The 14,376-nt window shown below is 37.9% G+C and overlaps 1 non-coding gene across 1 annotated transcript; it reads right to left on the reverse strand.

The window, feature by feature from the left end:
* Positions 1–4,829: 4,829 nt before the first annotated feature.
* LOC111764160 (U6 spliceosomal RNA) lies at positions 4,830–4,933 on the reverse strand. Its single transcript, XR_002796847.1, has one exon. It is a non-coding gene; the product is annotated as a U6 spliceosomal RNA (small nuclear RNA).
* Positions 4,934–14,376: the final 9,443 nt, after the last annotated feature.

The following is a 14,376-nucleotide window of genomic DNA, read 5'->3' on the forward strand; positions in this document are numbered from 1 at the left end:
AAATACTAAAGGATATGCTATAGCCTGAAGAGAAACGACAGGAGAGAGAGGCTTGGAAGTAATTCTAGAAATGAAGATTATAAGAGCAAAAGTAACTAAAAGTGTAAAAAGTGTAGTGAAAATAACATACAGCAGATAAAACCCAAAGGACAAAATAGGCAAAGTAGGAACTTCCTTTACAGTAATAACATTGAATGTTAATGGATTAAAACTCCCCAACCAAAAGACATAGACTGGCAGAATACATAGGAAAATATAAGCCATCTATATACTGTCTACAAGAGACTCACCTTAGACTAAAGGATACAAATAGACTGAAAGTGAAAGGCTGGAAAAAGATATTCCACACATACAGTAACCATAAAGAGCTGGAGTAGCTATACTTATTATATCAGATAAAATAGACTTTTGAAGCAAAGCTATTATTAGAGACAAGAAAGGTCATTATATACTAATAAAAGGGGCAATTAACTAGGAAGAAATAACAATCATAAATGTATATGCACCTAACCAAGATGCCTCAAATAACATGAGGCAAACACTGGCAAAACTGAAGGGAAAAAGAGATGTCTCTAAAATAATAGTTGGAGACTTTAATACCCCAATCTATCATTGCATCAAACATCTGTGCAGAGGATCAATAAAGTAATAACTTGAATAATATGATAAATGAGCTAAACCTAATAGACATCTACAGAACATTGCAATCCAAAACAGCAGGATACATTTTCTTCTCAAGTGTTTATGGATCTTTCTGCAGGATAGACCATATGTTGAGTCACAAAGCAGATCTCAAATAAATTTAAGCAGATCAAAGTTATACTAAGCACTTTCTCTGATCATAATGGAATATAGCTGGAAGTCAACAACAGGCAGAAAAAGGTAAAATTCACAAATATATGGCGATTAAACAACACGGTATTAAATATCAATGGGTCAAAGAAGAAACTGCAATTGACATCAATAAATATCTCTAGATGAATGAAAATGAGAACACAACATATCATAACCTATAAGATGCAGAGATAGCAGTGCTAAGAGGGAAATTTATAGCCCTCAATGCGTACATTAAAAAAGAAGAAAGAGCTAAAATCAATGATTGAACTACACAGCTGGAGGAACTACTCAAAGAACAGCTACTATTCCCAGAGCAAGCAGAAAGAATGAAATAACATAGATAAGAACAGAAATAAATGAAATTGAGAACAACAAAAAGCCATTAGAGAGAATTAACAGAACAAAAAGTTGGTTCTTTGGGAAGATTAAAAAAATTGATGAACCCTTACCTAGACTGACAAAAAAATGAAATGATGCAAATAAATAAAGCCATTGACTGCTGCAGTAAATATTGCCTCAAATAGCAGGTCTCCTGAGGGCTCTGGAGACAAGCAGATACTATAGGCAGGGCTGACAGCTCCGGAGTTTGGTGCCCTGCCAGTGGACCCTACTTTGGAATTTATGCTCTCCATTGTGATAGAGTTGGACTCAGTTGTGGGTTTCCCTACACATGGCTCTTCTATTCCTTCTATTTGAACCTATAGTTAGTAGGTTGATAGGTTTATGTCCAAGGGACCTAAATCTTTGGTTTTCCATGTTCCAGTTGGGCCCTGAATCTCAACAGAGTTGCAATATCTTCTCTCTAGTTCATTCAGCTCACCTAGGACAACTAACATGGAAATGATGATGGACAATGACCATCCCAAGGAACAGAGAGAGTCTACAACTGCAAAGCAAGATAGCCCCATCCATCTGTCCCATGGGATCTAAGCCCCCTTTCAATTAGAGACAAAGTGGGCATCACCATCCCAGAATCCTCAGGATTGGGGAATGAACAATGGACTAGAGTAGACATATTGTTGTTCTACTTTAGACATTGTAATTCTAGCAATGGAAGAACTTTTACCATTGATGTGGAGGCAGTGGCCACTGGAGATTCCGAGGGGAGGGAGAGGAGAAAAATAGGTGTAATATGGGGGCATTTTTGGGACATTGGAATTGTCCTGAATGATGTTGCAATGACAGATACAGGCCATTATATACCTTGTCATAACCTACAAAATTGTGCAAGAGAGAGTTTAAACTACAGTGTAAACTGTAATCAACACTTAGTAGTAACGCTCCAATATGTGCTCATCAATTGTAATAAATGTACCACACTAATGAAGGATGTGGTTCATGTGGGAAGGTGTGGGAGGGGCTACAAGTAATAAAATAGATCATAAGCAAATACTATAAACAACTATATACCAACAAACTAGACAATGTAGATGAATTGGAAAAATTGCTAGGAACATACAAAGTAACTTACATTAACCCTAGAAGAAATAGAAGACCTCAACAAACCAATCACAAGTGAAGAGATTGAAACAGTAATCAAAATCCCCCAAATAAAAAGCCCAGGGCCAGATGGCTGCACAACTGAATTCTACCATGCATTCAGAGAAGATTAAATATGAATCTTACTCTAACTCTTCAAAAAATTGAGCAGGAAGGAACACTACCAAACTCATTCTATGAAGTCAATATCACCCTATGACCAAAGCCAGGTAAATTACTATGAAAAAAGAAAATTAAATACCTATTTCCCCAGTGAATATAGATGCAAAATTCCTCAGCAAAATACTCACTAATCAAATCCAACAATGCATTTTAAGAATTACTCATCATGATCAACTGGGTTTTATACCAGGCACACAATGGTGGTTAAACACAAGAAAATCAATGTAATGCATTACATTAATAAATCAAAGAAAAAAAATCACATGATCATCTCAATAGATGCAAAAAAAGGGAATTTGACAAAATACAGCATCCATTCTTGATAAAAACGCTACAAATGATAGGAAAAGAGGAAACTTTCTCAACATGATAAAGTCTACATATGAAAAACCGACAGCTAACATTTTACTCAATGGTGAAAGACTGAAAGCTTTTCTATTGAGATCAAGAAAAAGACAAGGATGCTGTCACCACTGTTGTTTAGTAGAGTGCTAGAGGTTCTAGCTAGAGCAATCAGGCAAGAAAAATAAATAAAAGGCATCCATATTGGAAAGGAAGGAGTAAAACTTTCACTATTCACAGATAATATGATCTTATACTTAAAAAGACCTGAAAAATCACAACAAAACTACTAGAGTACAGGAGAGTGGCAGGATACAAGATTAGTATGCAAAAATCCGTAGTGTTTCTATATGCTAGTCATGAGAAATTTGGGGAAGTCAGGAAATAAATCTATTTACAATAGCGACTAAAAGAATCAAATATTAGGAATAAACATAACCAAGAACACAAAGGACCTTTATTCAGAAAACTACAATGCATTGATGAAAGAAATAAAAAAAGACCTAAATAAATGGAAGAATATTCTATGTTCATGGATTGGAAGACTAAATATCATTAAGATGGTCAATCTATCCAAACTGATATACAGATTCAATGCAATCCCAATAAAAATTCCAAGAACCTTTTAAAAAGAAATGGAAAACACAATTATCAAATTTATTTGGAAGATTAAGTGACCCTGAATGGCCAGAAACATCTTAAAAAGAAGAAAAAAGTTAGAGAACTCTCACTTCCAGACTTTTAATCATATTACCTGGCTAGAGTGGTAAAAACAGCATGGTAATGGCATAAAGATAGACTATGGATGATAGGAACTGAATTCATGGTTCAGAAATAGACCCTCACATCTACAGTAAAGTGATTTTTGACAAGGCTCTCAAGCCCACCCAGCTGGACCAGAACAGTCTATTCAACAAATGGTGTTGGGAGAACTGTATACCCATACCCAAAAGAAATAAAAAAGGAGCCCCATCTAACACCTTATGCAAAAATTAACTCAGAATGGGCCAAAGACCTAAATATAAAAGCTGGAACTATAAAACTCCTAGAAGAACATGTAGGGAAACATCTTCAAAACCTGTGGTAATTGATGGTTCCCTAAACCTTACACAGAAAGCATTATTGATGAAAGAAAAAATGGATAATTGTGACCTCCTCAAACTTGAACACTTCTGTGCAAAGGACTCTGTCAAGAAAAGGCAGCCCACCCAATGGGAGAAAATATTTGGAAACAACATATCCAATAAGGGTTTGATTCCCATACTGCATAAAGCGATCATGAAACTCAACAATAAAGGGGCAAGAAATCTAATTCTAAATTGCGCAAAAGACTTAAATAGATGTTTTTCCAAGGAGGAAATATAAATGGTAATAAAGCACATGAAGAAATGTCCAAGATCACTACCTATTATGGAAATATAAATCAAAACTACAATGAGATGTCATCTCACATCTCATATATTGGCCATTATTTGAAAAAAATATATCAAAACAAACAGAAAATAATTGCTGGAGAGGATTGGTGAAATAGGAAAACTTCTTCTCCGTTGGTAGAAATGTAGAATGGTGCAGTCTATGTTGAACACAGTTTGGCGGATTCTCAGGAAGCTAAATATGGAAGCTCCATATGATCCTGCAATCCCTATACTAGGAATATATCCAGAAGAACCGAAAACTGTGACAGTGACACGAACAGACATTTACATACTGATACTCACAGCGGCGCTATTCACAATTGCCAAAAGATGGAAACAACTCAAGTGTCCATCAACTGATGAATGGATGAACAAAATGTGGTATTTACATATGATGGAACACTATGCTGCTGTAAGAAGAACTGAAATTGGGACACATATGATTACATGGATGAACCATGAGGACATTATGCTGAGTGTAATAAGCCAGACAGAAAAGACAAACATTGTATGGTGTCACTAATATGAACTAACTACAAGGAATAAACACATGGAGTTAAAGCCTAGAGTATAGGTTACTAAGAATGCTTTACGAATTTGTGAGTCATCCTTGAACAGGGGCTGTGCTAACCTCTGTATTGTTCCAGTTTTAGTATATGTGCTGCTGAAGTGAGCACAGTTACTAGGAGATAGCATGAGGGCTAAGAATGGGTAATGATGCCTAATGTGTGTGTAGAATTTTTAATTAGTAAAAGTGTGGAAATGGATAGAGTTGATGATAACACATTATATTTTCACTAACATAGATGGCTTATAAAGCAGATTTTGGCTGAGAGGGGTAGTCTAAGGATATAAATGTCAATTGAAAGAAGCTAGAGAATAATTTACGGATTGAATAACACAGTGAACCCGGTGCTGGATGAGGATTGTGGTTAACAGTACAAATACAAGAATGTTCTTCAAATGTACTTGACTCTCATAAGCACCACAATTTATAACATTTTAAAGATTGGAAATATCTGTAATTCAAAATTAATTAGCTACAGGATTTTTGAAGAAGATTTAAAAATTGTTTTTTACCTTTGCACATCTACTTTAATCTGTGTTCAACTGAAATATTATATCTTTTCAGTCTATATTAGATTGTTCCAAGGTTGATTTTTTTTTTTAGGTACTGGAGCCAGGGAATGAACTTGTGACCTCATATGTGGGAAGTTGGTGCTCAACCACTGAGCCACATCAGCTCCCCAAGGCTGATTTTCATTAGGGTTCTTTTTAGAATGGATTTCGTTTCCCTGGAATCTGAGGACCTTTGGGCTGCGATTAACTCAGATTATGCTCAGGACACACTTCCTGGAGAATTTAAACATTTCTTCATTCAGCTTGTCTTTTACCTTTTTAACTTCCTTTGAACAAAGTCACTTTCAGGGTAGTGGATGTGGCTCAAGGGATTGGGCTCCCATCTACCGTATGGGAGGCCCCAGGTTCAATTCCTGAGGCCTCCTGGTGAAGGCAGGCTGGACCCATGCCACAAAGAGCTGAGGACCCATGCTGCAGAGAGTTGACAGCCTGTGCCATGGAGCGCTGGCGCAGCAAGGTGATGCAACAAATGGGGACTTCTTACATTTTTTTAAGGTAACATTTTTAAAAAAATAGAGAAAAAAACTGGAAAATAAATAAATAAAAAGGGAGCTGAGGTGGCTCAAGTAATTGAGTGCCTCTCTCCCACCTTGGAAGGTCCCAGGATCAGTTCCCAGAACCTTCTAAAGAGAAAGACAAGAAGAAAAGATAAGCAGACACTGAAAGAACACACAGGGAATGGAAACAGAGAGCAGACAGGGAGTGCAAACAACAAGAACGAGGGGAGAGTAAATAAATAAATAACTTTTTAAAAAGTCACTTTCACAAAAACAAAGCCTCACAACTCATATTTTACACATGAGGAATCAGACACCTAAGATCACACACAGCTATTCTACAGCAAGGTTAAAGCACAAACTTGTTTATCCATCCTGTGTTGATTGAGCACCTACTTCACTCAGGGCAATGCACTCACAGATGGGGATATAACCATGCAGAAGTCTTGATCCCTGACCTCAAGGAAATCTAGGTCTTCAGGTTCGAAACTAAGTCAGACAGTTTTCATGGCACTTAACTGTTTTTTAATTGTCAGTTAAAAATTGGGAGAGTTCAGGAAAATCAGCAAGATAGTGGCAGAGTAAAGGAGATCCAATAATCAGCTCGTGCTACAGGGCAGTTAGTAATCACCCAGAGTTATTTACAGCACATGTTTGGGGTCTCCAAGAGACCAGAAGATCATCCTGCAACCTCCTTGAAAGAATGGAAGAAGACTGCCAATCTGCACAGAAGATTGAGGAGTAGAGTACTCCACGCCGGGAGGCCAGGGCCCATCCTCCACTGGCGGAGCAAGCCACCTCTGGAGCTATTCTATGGTGGGAATTGGGAGCTCCATTTCCTAAAAATGGGAGATGAAGAGACGGATGGGCACCAACTTTAGCTACTGATTAGTAAATTCGGCTGGCTAAAGTGTAACCCTAAGAACAGTTAAAGTTTGAATCCGTCCAAATTGGAAAGAGGCCAGTAGCTGCCATCTTGATTCTGCCCTTGGCATGAAGGGAAGTAAGACTGATTGAAAACTGCAGTGACTGTAGGGACTGGCTTCTTTCCACCCAGATGAGACTGCAGCCCTTGTCTAGGTTTCAGCCCTATCTCTGGCAATGATAAAGCTGGGGGTACCTGCACCAGTCTCTCTGGGTGACTAAAGGTACATTCAGTTAGCACAGACTGAAGTCAGAAGTCTACCTGGGCAACTGAAGTCATTTTGGACCTGCACAGCATAGATTGCCATCCACACCTGGAGCTCCATCCCCAACCCCGGCATGGGAGGAAGGGGCACGAGGTTGCATCAGTCTCTCTAGGCAACTACAGGCATTCTTGACCTGCATGACTTGGATTTTTATACACAGCTGTGGCAAACGAGAAAGGTGGGAGAAGCTTCATTGGTCCTTGGGGCAGTGTGCATAGCTTGAGCCTCCCCTGCTTACAGCACCAACTACATCTTCAGCTTCTACTACACAACCAGCAAGGGAGAAAGGGCAAAAAGGAGAAAATACACCCAGAATAAATAAATAAATCTAGTGTATTACTCACCCAAAGGGGTGCTGATGCAAAATACTAGAAATAAGTTTGCTCTTATAAAAGGTTTTTTTTTTGGTAGGAGCTTACAGATACCAGGTCATAAAGCATAAGTTACTTCCCTCACCAAAGTCTATTTCCACATGTTGGATCAAGATGGTTGCTGATGTCTGTGAGGGTTCAGGCTTCCTGGATTTCTCCCTTCCAGGTTCTTGCTTCTCTCTGGGTTCAGGCTTCCTCTTTTTCCATGGCTTGCTTCTTTTTCCTCTGTGAGCTTACCTCCTGGGGCTCCAGCTTAAGGATTCAGCATCAAACTCCAACATCAAAACTCCAACATCAAAAACCCCTAACTCTGTCCTTTGCCATGCCTTTTATCTGTGAGTCCCTATACACCAAATGGTGGGGACTCAATGACCTACAGGCATAAGAGGTTTACACAATTACTTAATCAAGTAAATCTATGAATCCAATATAATCTAATATACCCAGAGGAAAAGATCAGTTTACAAACATAATCCATTATTTATTTTTGGAATTCATCAATAATATCAAACTGCTACATCTAGTAAGCCAGATGCCAAGACACCAACAAAAATGACAATCCATACCAAGAATCAAGAAGATATGGCCTAGTTAAAGGTACAAGATAAGTCTCCAGATGACACAAAGTAGTTGAGACAACTGATCATAGATGTTCAAACAAATCTCCTTAATAAATTCAATGAAATGACTAAAGAGATTAAGGACATTAAGAAGTCATTGGATAAATACAAAAAATAATTTGAAAGCATACATAGAAGAATAGCAGATCTTACAGTAATGAAAGGCACAATAAATGAAATTTTAAAAATACACCAGAGTCATATAACAGCAGATTTGAGGAGGCAGAACAAAGGATTGGTGAGCTTGAAGACATGACTTCCACAAGCAAACATACAAAAGAACAGATGAAGAAAAGAATGAAAAAAAAAATGAACAAGGTCTCAGGGAACTAAATGACAGCAAGTGACATGCAAACATACATGTCATGGGTATCCCAGAAGAAGAGAAGGGAAAAGGCGCAGACAGAATATTTTAAGAAATAATTGTAGAAAATTTCCCAACCCTATTGAAGGACGTAGATAACTACGTCCAAGAAGCACAATATACTCCCATCTGAATAAATCTGAATAGACCAGCTCCGAGACACATACTAATCAGAATGTCAAATGCCAAAAAGACAAAGGTAGAATTCTGAGAGCAGCAAGAGGAAAGCAATATAAGTGATACCCAATAAGAATAGGCACCAATTTCTCATCAGAAACCATGAAGGCAAGAAGACAGTGGTATGGTATATTTAAGATACTGAAAGAGAAAATCTTCCAGCCAAGAATCTTATATCCAGTAAGACTGTCTTCCAAGAATGAGGGTGAGTTTAGAATACTCACAGATAAACAGAAACTGAGAGAGTTTATAACAAAGAAACTGGCCTTGCAGGAAATACTAAAGGGTGTGCTACATTCTGAAAAGAAAAGACAGGAGAGATACACTTGGAAGAGGGTCTAGAAATGAAACTATATCAGTAAAAGTAACAAAAAGTCTCAAAAGAATGGTGAAAATAAAATATGGCAGATAAAACCCAAAGGTCAAAATGGGTGAAATAAGAACTGCCTTTACAGTAATAACATTGAATGTTAATGGATTAAATTTCCCAATCAAAAGACACAGACTAGCAGAATGGATAACAAAATATGAGACATCTATATGCTGTCTGCACGAGACTCACCTTAGACCCAAGAAGCCAATAGATTTAATGTGAAAGGCTGGAAAAAGTTATTCCACACATGCAGTAACCAAAAAAAAAAAAAAAAAAGAAGATGGAGTAACAATACTCATATCAGATTAAATAAATTTTAAAAAACACTAATAATGTGCAATCTGAGGAGGAAGTCAGGAAAAAATTTCATTTATAACAGCAACAAAGAATCAAATATTTAGGAATAAACTTAATCAAGGATGTAAAGCACTTGTATTCAGAAAACTACAATGCATTGTTAAAAGAAAAATTTTAAATGAAATAATTGGAAGAACATTCCATACTCATCAATTGCAAGACAAAATTTCAAGATGTCAATTCTACCCAAACTGATATAAAGATTCAATGTAATTCCGATAAAAATTCCACCAGCACTTTTTAAACAAATGGAAAACACAATTATCAAGTTTATTGGGAAGGTTAAGGGGTCCTAATAGCCAGAAACATATAAAAATGGAAAAGAAAAGTTGGAGGACTCTCATTTCCAGACTTTAAATCATATTACCTAGCTACAGTGGTAAAAACAGCATAGTATTGGCATAAAGGTAGACACACAGACCAGTGGTACTGAATTGATGGTTCAGAAACAGACCCTCACATCTATGGTCAAGTGATTTTTGACAAGGCTGTCAAACCCACCCAGCTGGGCCAAAACAGTAAATAGTGCTGGGAGAACTGGATGTCCACAGCCAAAAGAAAGAAAGAAAGAGGACCCCTATCTAACAACGTATACAAAAATTAACTCAAAATTGATCTAAGACTTACATATAAAAGCGAGAACCATAACACTTGTAGAAGAAAATGTAGGAAAACATCTTCAAGACCTAGTAGTAGGTGGTGGATTCTTGAAGGAGATAAAGAGGAGGGCTGAGAAGAACTACTGATACTTAATGTATGTAGAAGTTTTAATTTGCTTGACTTTAAAAGTGTGAAATGTATAGAATTGATGGTAATACATTATAGTGAGTAACAGCTGGTTTATAAATGGAAATGTGGCTGAAAAAGGTAGCATATGAATGTAAACGTCAGTTGAAAGAAAGCTATAGAATAATCAAGGGATGGAATAACACATTAAACCTAGAGGTGGATGAGAATTGTGGTTGATGCAAGAGTGTCCTTTGTGAGCTTGAGCAAGTGTATGTCATTATTGCAGGGTGATGGAAATGTGGAGAAGCATGTGAAAAATACAACTGGAGTGACCTGTGGACTGTGGTTAACAGTAATAATATTCTTTGCATCAATGCCAAAGATGCGCTGTGTTGATAATGGGGGAGTACTGAAAAATTGAGCCAAATGTATGCTATGGACCATGATTGATGGTGATAGTCTGATGATATTATCTCATAATCTGTAACAAATATTCCACCATGGTGTTGTGTGTTGATGAAGGGGTGTTGTATGGGAATTCTACACATGTGCATGATTGTTTTGTAAGTTCATGAGTTCTGTAATAAAATGTATTTTAAAAAATAATAATAGGATGGGTTGGGGGGGAAATGCACCAATTGTAAGATACAGACTATAGTTAGTAGTAAGATTTTCACGATATTCTTTCATAATTTGTAACAAATGTCTCACAATACAAGGTATTGGTGGTGGGTTGATGTATGAGCCCCCTGTATGATGTTATGTATTTCTGTTTTGTAAGTTCACAACTGTCAGTATACACTTACTGTTTATGTAAGTTCATGTATGAATGATATAAAATAATAATAATGGGGTGGGTTGGGGGAGGGCAGAAATACACCAAAGGTAAGATACTTTGTGTTAGAGGTTTCTCCCTTACAAGTTTTATAATGAATAACTGATCACAAGGTTTACAATGGTTATCAAACAGTAACTTGTATTCCCGTGACATAGAACAGCTCCCCATCCAGAAACTACAAGTTCAGACACAGTTCATTTCCTCACAGGAATAGACAAAGAAACCACATGACACCACCAACCCTTCCCGCACCCCTAGAATTCACTACTCTTAGCTCACCACCCCCTAGGCATCCCTATTGACCCTTGGGCCTTATCCAAGCCCCAATCTCTTCTCATTAACTAAGCATGTTCCTGCTTATAGATGTACTATATAAATTCATGACCACATCTGTTAGAGGCTTGGTGAAGTCTAATTTTCAGACACCCTTAGTTGGGAGAGCTTCCCAATAAACTTTCTGCTTGCAATCATGTCAGTCTCCATGTCCCAGTGAGCACCATTTTTTTTCTCTAACACTGTGGTTAGTTAGTAATATTTTGAGGATGCTCTTTCATCATTTGTTAAAAATGTTTCACAACAATGCAAGCTATTGGTTGTGGGGTGAGGTATGAGAACCCTGAATGATATTATGCATGTTTGTTTTATAAGTTCATGACTTTTACTATATACTTATTGCTTATGTGTGTTTATATATGAATTATACACTTTGATACATTTTTTAAATGAAAAAAAAATTAAAACAATTGAGGAAAAAAGCTCCCCACTCTGTCAAAAAAGAAAATTGGGAAAGTTCACATTTTAAAAATCTATGGAGGGAAGAGGATGTGCCTCAAGTGATTGGGCTTCCACCTACCATATGGGAGGACCTGTGCTCAATCCCTGGGACCTCCTGGTAAAAAGCGTGCCTGCACAACAAGCCAGTGCCCATGCAGCAAGCCGAGTGCCTGCACGGCAAGCCAGTGACAATATGGCAGGCCAGTGCCTGTGTGAGTCATGCAGCAAGATAATGACTCAACAAAAGAGAGACAAAGGGTAGAGTCAAGGCGAGGTGCAACAGAAACCAGGAACTGAAGTGGCACAAGTCACAGGGAACCTCTCTCCACATCAGAGGTCCCCAGGATTGAATCCCGGTGAATCATGGAGGAGAAAAATGAGAAGACTAAAAGAGAAATAGATACAGAAGATCACATAGCAAACGGACACAGACAGCAAAAACAGCAGGGTGGGGGGTGGCTTTGACTCAATTGATTGGGCTTCCATCTACCATATAAGAGGTCTAGGGTTTGATTCCTGGGACCTCCTGTGAAGGCAAGCTGGTGTGAGTGGAGAGCTGGCCCATGTAGCATGCTGGCCCGCATAGGAGTGCTGGCCCACACAGGAGTGCTGGCTCAGGTGGAGAGCTGGTGCAGCAAGATGAGCCACATAAAGTGACACAGGGGACAGATAATAAGAGACACAGCAGACCAGGAAGCTGAGGTGGAGCAGGAGATTGAGCATCACTTTCCTACTCCGGAAGATCTCATGATTGGTTCCCAGTGCTACCTAAAGAGAAGACAAGCAGACACAGAGGAACACAGAGCACATGGACACAGAAAGCAGACAGTGAGCTCAAAAAACTACTTATGGATTATCCTGGGGAAAAAATCACAAGATCTGACTTTACTGGACCAGTGTTCCCCTGTAACAATCATTCTCTGCAGGTGAGGAATTGCCTCCCTTGGATAAGCTTGTGTTAGCCAGTTCAGCATAGTTCCCAACAAGAACCTTTCACTCACTCTTAGACTACCTCCCAATTATTCCTGAAGCATTTAAATTTGGGAGCCCTGTTCACTTCTGGGACTAACAATTGTCTGCCTGAACTGTGCCTGTCAGAAGGTGGCAGCAGTAAGCTGTATAATTATCATTTCTCCTCCAAATGGAAAGGTGCTGAGGCACCAATTGACTTCAAGGGATTTTCTTTTCTTTTTTACCCCTGCAAGAAACCTAAGGTCACCAGATTTTACTTGAGTCATTTTTCCCAAGTAAGTGGCAAGAAAGGGATTTTGTGCCAGTAGTGAGAACCGGCCTATTGTGTGCAGTAAGAATCTGACAGGCATGAATGGAATAGCTGACTACCAGCAAAAGTTCTGAAGCTGAGAAGTAGGACAACCTGTTTTGCAGCATTAGTTGGGGAACCCTGAGAGGTTCAAACAGGTTGGACTCCATCCTCATACCACATACAAAAATTAACTAAAAATGGATCAAAGACCTAACTAAGTGTAAGCTAAAACTATAAAACTTATAGAAGAAAACATAGGAGTAAATCTTCATGACCTTCAATGAGGCAGTAATTTCTTAGATATGACACCAAAAGTATATGTGACAAAATAAAAATATAAATAAATTGGACTTCATCAAAATTTAAACTTTTGTGCTTCAAAGCAGACCACCAAGAAAATTAAAAGACACCCCAAAAATGAGAGAAAATTTCTGCAAATCATAAATCTTATAAGGGACTTATATATAGAATATATAAAGAATTCTTACAGCTCATCAGTAAAAACACAAATTACCCAATTAAATGTGGTCAAAGGATCTGAATAAGTATTACACTAAAGAAAATATACAAATGGTCAATAAGCACTTGAAAAATGCTCAACATCATTAATCATACAAGAAATGCAAATCAAAACCACAATGAAATATCACTGCACCGCCCCCACAGGATGGCTAAAATCAACGAAGTGGACAATAACAACTATTGGCAATGATGTGGAGAAATAGGAACCATGTGCACTACTGATGGGAATGTAAAATAGTGCAGCCATTTTGGAAAAGAGATGGATAATTCCTCGAAAGGTCAAGCATAGAATTACTATAAGACCCAGCTATTCCACTCATAGATAAGAGACCCAAGAGAAATGAAAACATGTCAGTGCAAACACTTGTATACAGATCTTCATTGCAGCTACTATTCATGATAACCAAAAAGTGGAAATAACCCAAAAGCCCATCAATTGATGAATGGGTAAACAAATTGTGGTATAGCCATACAATGGAAGATTAGTCAGTCATAAAAATGAATGTAGTACTGATACATACTACAACATGGATGAATCTTAAAGACATTATGCAAAGTGAAAGAAGCAAGACACAAAAGGCCATTTATTGTATGATACCATTTTTTATGAAATGACCAGAAGAGAAAAATCCATAGAGAAGGAACATAGATTAGTGATTTCCAGGGGCCAGGGAGATGAGGGAATAGGGAGTGACTGCTTTGTGGTTACGGGGTTTCTTCTTGTGGTGAAATAGGATACTAAAAACCACTGAATTATTCACTTTCAAAGGGTAAATTTTATGATGTGAATTATATCTCAATAAAGTTTTTAGTTTTATAAAGGTATATTTAGTCCCTTGCTCGGATCAATGGTAAGAAATCAGGTTTGTTCCACATGGACGGAATATGGTTTAGTGTGGGTGAT

The sequence above is a fragment of the Dasypus novemcinctus genome, chromosome X (genome assembly GCF_030445035.2).
Source record: "Dasypus novemcinctus isolate mDasNov1 chromosome X, mDasNov1.1.hap2, whole genome shotgun sequence".
NCBI lineage: Eukaryota > Metazoa > Chordata > Mammalia > Cingulata > Dasypodidae > Dasypus > Dasypus novemcinctus.